General features: G+C 35.8%; 1 long non-coding RNA gene across 1 annotated transcript; it reads left to right on the forward strand.

Annotated features, from left to right (window-relative positions):
- Positions 1 to 3,945: 3,945 nt before the first annotated feature.
- Positions 3,946 to 6,154, forward strand: LOC126910689 (uncharacterized). The gene is made up of 2 exons (XR_007705315.1): positions 3,946 to 4,173; positions 5,300 to 6,154. It is a non-coding gene; the product is annotated as an uncharacterized LOC126910689 (long non-coding RNA).
- The last annotated feature ends 4,822 nt before the right edge of the window (positions 6,155 to 10,976 follow it).

The following is a 10,976-nucleotide window of genomic DNA, read 5'->3' on the forward strand; positions in this document are numbered from 1 at the left end:
TAACATGTTTAATAGCATCTGCACTGATGATAAATATGAAAGTGAGATTAATAAGCATATAACCCTAAACGGCTGAGCCAATGTTGAAGAAATATTGTGTAGAATAATGGAGTCAAAGTCAAAGTCAAAATTATTTATTTCAAATAGACCAGAGAGGCACTTTTGAACGTCAAAGCAAATATAATAATATTAATAGCGTATGTCTGTTGGTCAGTCCTCTAGTGAAGCTATTTGCTCGTTCCAAAGTGTAGATTCCTATGGAGAAGAACGAGCAAGAAACTCCATAGATTACTCTTTTTCAATCAGATTCACAATACAATTCTTGGTTACATTGTTTCGATTGCTTCAACTATGTGAGAACAATGTAAAACTAATATTCAAAGTGATAGAAAAAGAAAGAGAAGAAAGTTAGAAGGTAGGTCTGTAAAATATGTTATAGGGTGTTATGTTTTAAAGTAGCGAGTTACCTAGCGACTGCACCTGCGCTCGCGCGTTCACCGTAAACAAGAACTAATGATAACAGAAGGAAATAACCTCAGTAATTAACTTCCATGAAACGCAGTATTATTGCAAGATTATACAGTTGCATATTCTAATTATTAAGTATCATTTATTTTATTAATCGCAAATAATTTATTATTGCAAAATCATTTATATCCTGTTTATAAAACACTAATTAAAATACTAGGAATGATTAATATTAGAATTATTGGCTCGTTTAACAATGACAGACAATATTATTTATACTATATTGAATTAAAACAAAAAAGTAATGATTCATCATTGCTCTGCAAGAAACAATAGAATATATGAACATCTTTTCTTCCAAATAGCATAAGTAGGTACCTACATTACGAAATGATTTGATGGTTTACCTGATATTGGTAAACAGAAACCACAGAGCGCCACTTACCAACCTATTCTTACTTTTCTCTAATTTTCCTACTAAAATAGTCATATAAACTCTTTTATAAATAAAATTGGTACTCAATTGGCAGTGTAATTTAGCATACTTAAAAAAATAATTATCAGAACATAGAACCTCCTCCTATGTTTGAAGTCGGTAAAAGGGTTTGAAAGAAAGAAAGAAAAATCATTTATTCGGCACCGGGCACGATGCACCAAAACAAAACACAAAATAGAAAAAAAAATGGTAAAATTAATTAATACATTTAAAAACACAAAAAAGTGCACTATTTAAATTATATAAAAAAAAAAAAAAAACAAAACATACAAACACACAACAGGTAAAAAAAAACAAGGTGGCAACGTGCCCAAGCCAAAAGGGTTGCCACCTCAGTATGAGCTGGGCACCGAAAGTACCCAGCACTGATTTTCAGTTGGCACCCTTTGCAGTGACCCACGGACGGAGACAACGCACAAAACCATAATTTGTTGGTTGGTTTGCCATAATTTCCTTTTTATTTTCACGCCACCTGCCGTCAAGATTACAGTTTGAAAGGTTAAAATTTATCAGAGAACGCTGCTGCCCATGTGTCGGTCAAATGTGTAGTCCTTAAACGGCTCTAATGACACCTACGAGAAGATAAGGGTTGATGCAAATATATTTTAATTTAGGGCAGATGCAAAACTTCGTGCGGAAACCCGGACTTATAATACATAATTGGTGTTGGTAATTTCTAATTATAAGTTTAAAATTGCCAATTCTCATTAAGCAAGCGCGGTGACTAAAGTTCAAACCTTCTCCGCGTGAGAAAAGGACATTGGTCAGCAGTGGCCACTTATAGGCTCTTGAACATTACTTTACATATGGGTAATACACACACACAATCTTTTAACGAGAAAACTCCAAGCCATTACAAAGAATTCTACCATTGGAAATTCCAATACGCCAATATAATATACGAGTACATTATAAAATATAAAATACTTTGGCCAAACAATACAATTTTAAGGAAATACCTTACTCATCAATGGTTTGCCAATAATTCAACCTTGTTTAATAATAAGTATAATTTATTTTATAATGTCAATTACTATCAGTCTGATCTTATTTTGCTTCCTCATTTTTTTGGTACAAGTCATGTCATTCACGATAAATAATGTTTGTGTATAATGAACTTTTTTTAATGATTTGTGGCATTTGAACGACAATGGATGATTCATATTGCCATGAGATGCAATCTTTTTTATAGTTCCTATTATGATAGGATTAACTGACATTGGGAAAACCCGGCTTACAATTTGGTGTCTCGTTTATCAAAGGATTTACGATTACTAACGTCACATTTTACGCCTAAAAGGATTTCGGGATTAGGATTTAGAGATTAGAAAGACAAGCTGTAATGGACTTTGTGTTATATAATTTTCGGTTGCTATTTATTTTGTTGCTTTTGTAGGTTTTATATTTGTCATCGCCTTTGGCACTTTATGAAAGACTAATTGTTACCACCAGCTGCACCCGTGAGTCTACTAATTATCTCCAGCTAAAAATTATACCATAAAGCAACGAGTCACGGTTGAAATGAAAATATTTATCGATATTATAATTACAATAAGAATTAACTAAAAAATCACGGTTTACTCACGTACATTAATGGAGAAAAAATCTACTAGTTTCTAGTCACAGAGGGACTCATCATGAGCAGCGTGCGTAGACACGGCGACTCCATTAATGTACGTGAGTAAACCGTGATTTTTAATTAATTTAGTATGTCTCACGATAGTTATTATAAAAGTACAATAAGAATATTCAGACCTCTTAGGAATTGTGATAGGGAAAAGGCTAAAAATATTTTAGCAGCTTAAAATACCTAAGACTTATGCCACAGTTATCTGACAAGGTTACCTAACATAAATAAACTTAAGGAAAATACCTTTCTTTTCCGTTACAAATATAAACACTTTAGAAAAGTAAGCGCCTATTTTACCACATTCATATAAGTGCCCAATAAACTTATACAAATTACGATCTCAATTAACATTTATCTGAGACATAGCGGCTATCTAGACATTGTAAATCAGGCCCTAAATATTGATAATACTAATGTAAATACTCAGCCAAACATTAATAGTTTTTACAGTCACATAAAATGAGGTCAACCAGTACATACGGTTGACCGCAAATTAGTTCAACAAATAGACGAATAAAAAATGTCTACCATTTGCTACTAGGTGACCGAACTAACGGTATCACTTATGCAATATAAAGTAGTGTTAAACGTCGAAAAACCCAAACTACAATATTGGGGGTGTGTTCGAAAAACGATGACTTGCATATATTATATTACCTCACAGATGAGTCAAATGTCTTGCCCAATTTACGTGACCTTCCGCGCCCCTCTTTAAACCGACGTAAAGCGTACATTCGCGCGGTGATTGAATGAATCAGCTGAGGTCTACTTAGATTGGTCAGTGATTGGCTTGAGCGAACTTGATAAGTGACGTCATGGGTCGACGAGACGAGTAATCCCACATGACGTTCTGAATCGGGTTTTTACGCAGACTTCTTAATGTATAGAAGGGTATGAGCAAATGTTTATATTTATATGTAAATGTTTAATGTGTGCTAATTTATACAAATATTTTCTTATTTTTAGTAGTTTATTTTTTTCAATAGAATGTAGTTTATTACGTTTATTTTAATCGTGTTCGGAACGTGTTTAAGTATTGTTATTTTGTAGGTTCATTATATTAATAGAATCTTCTAGATTGTTATAAAAGGTATAAAAAGACATAAGAATTGAAACAGTTTAAATTTATAAAATACCTTTAATTGGTTATTCTTTTTTAAATAGTAAGGAAACTAGTTTCATACTCATGTAATTTTATTTAACTCTCGACAATATAGTAACGAAAATTCACATTGCACGTATAATACTTAAAATAATCAATTTAATCTAATCCGTAAACAAAATTACAAGTAATGATCTTAAAAGACAAAAATAAAACAAAAACAAAAATACACAGATTTCATCATAAAATTCATATTGCAAAAATGGGTTTTTCCACCTTGGTCGTTATCAACAAAAGTCGCGGTCCATTCTAAAAGTTTTCTAAGTCTGTGTCCATATCGATGTTCCTCGCAAATTCTTATTTATAGTGTGGTCCGGTCGTGTTCAGTCACAGTTCTCATTTTGAACGCCAAGTGACAACATAGGTTCATTAACCTCCCAGTGGTTTATTGTGTATAAATAAAAAAAAATATCGAAGGTACGTACTCTGTTTTTGTTTTCGATAACGGTATAGAACTTAAAGTAATTTCAAATTCGGAATTGCTTTTGTTTATTTGAAAGTTGTAAGAGATTCCAGTTTTTGTTTTTAATTTTTTGTAGTAAGAGGTAGATGTTGTTCGATCTATTGTTGTGTAGTGTTTTGTTCGTAAAATCTAGTTTTTTAACTTTTTAAAGTAATTGTGAATTGAAAGTGTTTTGTTCTATCAATAGTTTCGATGTTATTAAAAGTTTTATCAAAAAATGTAATAAGATTTCAAACTAGCCGTAAAATATTTTATCACCGTTTTCAAATAACTTAAAAAGAGGAGATAAAATGATATTAAATATTAAAATTGTTAAAAACATTTCTTTAGATAATGGGATAATTCCCTATAAAATATTGAAGAAATATAATTCAAATCTATTAATACTTATACGCTAGTTTCATCTATACATATTAAAAAATAAATCCTATTAGGATTGAATTGAATTACATACTTTTTAAACTCACTCAACAGACTTAGACGTTGCACAAAAAATACAACAATGGATTTTAATTCCACGCAATTTTTTTACTACCATTGTTATAAAGATTTCTTATAATAAAAAACTGATCAGAGTTTTTATGCAATTACGTGATTGTTACAACTCAAAGAACCGACGAAGATTCACTTCGCTAGATATTAAAATAGATACCTATAAGCAATAATTACTATAATAAACATACGCTCTTTAAAACATCGTGCAAGCAACTGGTTTTAACACAAACAAAACAAGTTCAATTATAGACTATAAACTTGAACATAAGATCACGTTTTATCCTTTATCCTTAGTAGGATAGGCAGATATGCACATAGTAAATAATAGGTAACAGCCTATTTCGTAAATAATAGTTTTAAGCTCTATGAAAAAGAAGCCTATTGACGTACTAAATCGCATCTATGTCCTTGGGAAAAATAATATTTAAAAAATTCGATAAACACATTTTAATCCAATATGTAATAATGAGAACGATTTCTGGTTCAAACTGGATACTACCTATCAGCATCTACGCTGACGATTTATCGACAAAAAAAACAATGTAAACGTACAATTTTATTTATCTTTTATTTCTTTCTTTACAGAAAATGGCCGCCTACAAAGTTGTGCTAGCACTCGCCGTCTTAATTGCTGTCGTAAAAGCCCAGAGACCTTTCTACGCTGGACTCAGCCCAATTGGATACCCAGCGGTGGAAACAGACCTCATTTCAAACAGATTCGGTGAAGATGAAGACTTCCCAATTGACGCCAGAGGTGATAGGAACCTCATCAACCGATTGGATGCCCTTCCCATGGACAACCAACCCTTCTGGTACCTCAACTGGAGGCAATACGAAAACTTCAGACGCAACCCACAAGCCTACCCCCAGAGGCCAAACAACTTCATCGGCACCAGATAATCGGTTAAAAAATCGAGAAAGTGCATCGATTTAGAATCTCCATTTTATGTATTCGATTCATGACTGACAATTTAATTCGAATCGAAATTGGAATTTGATAGAACTGGTTTGACTTTCGAACGTCCGCCTGAGATTCTGAATTTAAACAGTATTATTATAAAATTTCGTTTGTTTTTTTTTGTAGTAGGTATGTGTAGTGATGTGCCAACTCGGGAAAAACAAAACTCGATTTAACTCGAGTTAAAATCCATGTAACTCGGGTTGAACTCGAATTACGTAACTCGAGTTAACTGGATTGACAAGTAAATGTTTTTTGAGCTTTTTCCAAATTATTCCCTCAACTTGGCATAAATACTTGAAAAAATTGGAACAGGCAAATTTTATTTTTATATGTTTCAATTCTTTATTTTTTTACATACTTATTTATAATGTATCGGGAGAGTTATGCCTACTAATGAGTGTTCGTGTTGTAAACATTGGAATTATGCCATTGTATTGCATTTATTGTAGTTTTGTAAATATAAATTTTGTTTTATGAAACCTATACTATTTTATTTATACTTTTCAAGAAGTCATAAAACGGTGCTATTTTTGATAGTAACATTGTTAAATTTAATGGACAGTTCCACAAAGGCAAAGCTACAAGACCGTTGATATTCCGGAGCTTACCTTCCGGCCTACCTAGTAGGTTAACGGGGAGTCCGACTCGAAAGCAGGAGTAGGAACGAAGTGGTCTTTATTCAGTAAGAGACTGACACAAGGTATCAAGTCGCCCAAGGCGGAAGAAATCATGAATGATCATCCCCCTTAAAATTTTACTGTTCACGTATTTAACTTTAGCTATATCTATACACTAGTCTAGTTTTAGACAGCAACCAAGATATAACATACAAATATGCACACACACACATTTACGTACAACAGACAACAATAATTCTAAGCCCCCATTCACCTATTACGCCCATTCAATATTGGACACTATTACTCTAATCTCAATGTTCAGAATTAATTCTAGCTTCATTCATCACTCCATCCTCAATAGGCTTTAGGTATTAATTTCTGTGAGTGGACCTCGGACGTGATTCAGTCATTGTATAGAAGTGACTCCTATTGGAAATCTGATGTACAGAGGGAATGATTAAGAAGCCATTAGAGTGTTAGATATTGAAGAGAGATTGATAGAATGTGTATGTACCTATAATACATATAGACATACATACATGTATGATCTATAGATACTCAAATCAAGATCAATATTTGTAAACAAACATTAATATGTTTTTTTTTTTTGAGGGAAAAATCATCCTATTCCTTCTCCTGCCTTGAGCGAGGCGAAAGGGAATGTCAGGCTCTTACTGACTAAAAACCACCACGTTCCTGCTCCTGCTCTGAGCCGGAGAGCCGGCAAGCTAGGTACTACCCAGGGTCGGCATCAGCCCTACTGGGCCCCATCTGTGATGGTCTGATGGTTCTATGAGGCGCGCGTGGAACGTAACACGCCATACGTACGTGTCTGGTTCTGGTCGGGCGAACTGCCCTTGCTCGCCGTCCGCAGATCCGCAAACATAATAGGGGTAGAATTACGTCTCGTCACTTCCTCCTTATTTTCAGGAGTTATAACCGCAAAACATAGAAGTATACAATGTGTAGGGGTGGGACTTCTAACCCGTTACGTACTACATCTAATTTTATCGACAAAAAAAATAATATGGGGGTTGAACCCCTAATTGAAAATATTGAAAAGTAGTGATTTTTTCGGTAAAAATAATTCGCAAATGATTTTTTTTTCACCAAAACATTGACAACAACGAATTATAGCCGAGGTTATAGCTATATACAACCTTTGATATCAAAAAAAGTAAAGAAAATATTAAAATTCTTTTAGGGGAGATTCGACCCCTTCGACCCCGACCGATAAAATTAGATAGTATTAGCCCGGGTTAGAAGTTCAAGCCTATCACATTGTATAAAAGTGCTGTTCAGTGCAACCAGATGTAATCATACCTTTGTCATTTGTTTACAAACATTTTATATCAATCTTGGCCGAAGTACAAAATAAATTATTATTGAACTTCGCACTACCAACTGTTAGTGATTACCTAATTACAAGACGCACCGAATGACATGAGTAACATGGTTTACAAACATTTTATATCAATCTTGGCCGAGTACAAAATAAATTATTATTGAACTTCGCGTAATACTGTTAGTGATTACCTAATTACAAGACGCACCGAATGACATGAGTAACATGTTGGTCAAGAAAATTACTTCTGTAGTGAAGACCTTACTTACTTACCTAACTATGTATTTACAAGTTCAATACAAAAAAATATTGAATATTGAGGTTGAATACAAAAATTGAATACTGAATTCAATATTTACATTACGCAGAATAGGTAGTGATAACTAGGGTTATGTAAACATTGGTGATAGTGACTAATAAGTCCCACTACTGTTTACATACATATGTAACTAACCTCTTATCTGCCATAATAAGGGATTTAACAAAATCTCCACGTTTGATAGGCGGGTTACAGATCAGTTCAAAAGGTTCAGATTTATCAGGGGACGCTGCTGACGGGTCTCTGTAAAATCCCTTACGTCAGCTTTTGTATAAGACCCGCGAAAAAATTGAGAAGTGTTGACAAACGTATGTTTTTGGTTTCCTCCATACATTATCGGTACATCACCAATCCTGCTCTTTTTGTGGGTTTTACTATCAAAGTGTCACCTAGCTCAGTCCACACACATTTTTTACGCACAGCATAAGGTTCCTTGACGAACGAAGCAACTTAACTAATATCTTCGTTCATTTTAAATAACATAAACATACTCGGGCTTTCCTTCCTGACGCTATAATAGCAATAATTTAGAAAAGCAGAGAATCAGGGAAAATCATTGGTCGAAACGGAGTTCGCCTAGTCGCTTATAAATTTATCTTAGACTAATTCCTCAATGTTAAAAAACGTTGTCAATACACTGCGAAATAAAAAAAAAAAAAACTTTGTTCCATAGCTCCATTCTTGCATTACGCCTTGACACGCTACGCATCAAGCTGTACAAAACCAATATAACCTGACCCGCAAATGTATAGAAAAGTCATACAAAGCGAGACCATGATAAACTGGTTATTTGGTGTGTACAATAAACCCTACTTTGAAACTAGAACGACGACGTTGTACTTTAAAATATTGTTATTGCCGACTATTATCCGCGGTTTTACTGGACCTAAGTAGTTGAACTTGCTACTGAATTCATTTGCTAGATAAAAATCTTGAAATGCAGTTTGGAACTCAGAGAGAGAGAAATACTGCTTTCCTCAACTTTGTTTTGATGGGGAAAACTTTGTTGGTGAACTTTTGATAATGAATTTTATAATAAGACATTAAATTCCTTTTGGCGGAAGATAGTATGGTACTGGTTCTTTTTATTATTTGTAAAACGTTGCCCCATACTAGGATTTTTTCCTGTGTCATAGGTGCGTTTACAAACATACAATTTCATATATACACATGACGCTCAGACTCGAAACAACAATTTTGGACCACACAAAGTTGCACTGTGCGGGAATCGAACCTGCTACATATTGCACGGCTGCCAGTTGCCCAGCCACATGCGCCAACCGTGCAGTCACTTGTTGTTAAACCCACAAATATTATAAAACTGCGACATTGTATAATATCATTATTATTAAAACTGGGAACTTACTCGTATTCTATTTTCAATTAAAAAAATCCTTCTTTACCGATTGAAATTGCATGTAATGATGTACCGTCTTGTCCAAAAATATAAATACTTCTAAATATCTAAACATAGTATATGATCAGTTGTAACCACAGAAAGGTAAATACCATACCTAGTACGAACATACATAATAATATGTTTGTACATCCAATTATACTCTCTTACATGTCTAACCTTACATAAGAAAAAAAGAAACTTTCGAACGAATCAACCGCCAAAAAGGTTCCATCAGGAGACAGTGCTACCAACATACAGAAAATTAACTGCCAATCTGCCAACTTTACGCCATCAATTTATCTCAGGAACTCTAATAAACGTAAAAACCCACACTTTCCAGTTACTATGTTTAATGGTGCTCTCAACGATATAACTTATAATTAGAAAGTACTTTTACTCTAATAATTATACCTATATTATACATAATATGAAGTAGGTATTTTGTTTGGTTTGCTTCTTATACATGAGTCAATGACCGCCATGTGATCTCATTGCAGATTAATGCAGAAAGTTTGTTATGAAATTTTGACATACTCGTATAATTTCGTAAAAAGGTGGGCAAAATACTCGACTGCCGGCTGTAACTTGTAGTTGGTTCAATTCTTTATCATCATCATCATCATATCAGCCACAAGACGTCCACTCCTGAACATAGGCCTCCCCCAATGACTTCCAGATAGGCCGGTTGGAAGCGACTTGCATCCAGCGGCTCCCTGCGACCTCAATCAGGTTGTCTGTCCACCTTGTGGGTAAATTTTTATGTCATCCACTAATTGTTGTTACGGGTCTGGGTGCTCTGTGTGTGTGAACTTATATGTTTGTAAACGCACCCACGATGGAAGAGAAAAACCTAACGTGAGACAATATGTACCGTTTTTTTTTTTTTTTTTGAGGGGGAAAATCATCCAATACTTCTGCCTTGGGCGAAAAGTGTCAGACTCTTACACTAAAAACCACCCCGTTCCTTCTCCTGCTTTTCGAGCCGGAAATAAACCCGCTCAAGGTAGTCCGCAGCTCCGGATTATAAATCACTGTTACTGGGCCCGATCTGTGGTGGTCTGATGGCTCTTTGAGGCGCGCGCGGAACTACGCGCTGCAACGGGTCTGGATCTGGTCGGGCGATGAGCTACCCTTGCTCGCCGTCCGCAGGCCCGCACTTACGGTGGCCGGAGATCGTCACGCGATCCCCGACGCCCGGAGTGTCTCTCGCGACGGCTGGGGCGTGAGGAGGTTTGTTCCCTCACGCGCCCCGCCTCCTCCTTAGCTAGCATGACTGCTTCGCAGAAGGAGGAGACGGCATCCCAGTCCCTCTCGCTCCGCACCATGGCTTGAACCAGTGCCGGGCGCGAGAGGTCGCCGTCGCCGACCACATCCCTGAGGACTTGGCGGTGCTCAGCCCACGCAGGGCACACCGCCACGTATGTTCTACAGTGTCCTCCGGGCGGTCCTCGCAGTGATGACACCCGGGCGTTTCCTCCCGCCCAATAAGGAACAGGAACCTACCGAAACTCCCATGTCCGGTAATAACCTGCGTCAGGCGGTAGGTGAGGACGCCGTGGCGCCTCTCTAGCCACTCCTCAAAGAGGGGACTTACCGCTGCAATGACAGCGAGCCCAGC

This window comes from Spodoptera frugiperda, chromosome 5 (genome assembly GCF_023101765.2).
Source record: "Spodoptera frugiperda isolate SF20-4 chromosome 5, AGI-APGP_CSIRO_Sfru_2.0, whole genome shotgun sequence".
NCBI classification, from domain to species: domain Eukaryota; kingdom Metazoa; phylum Arthropoda; class Insecta; order Lepidoptera; family Noctuidae; genus Spodoptera; species Spodoptera frugiperda.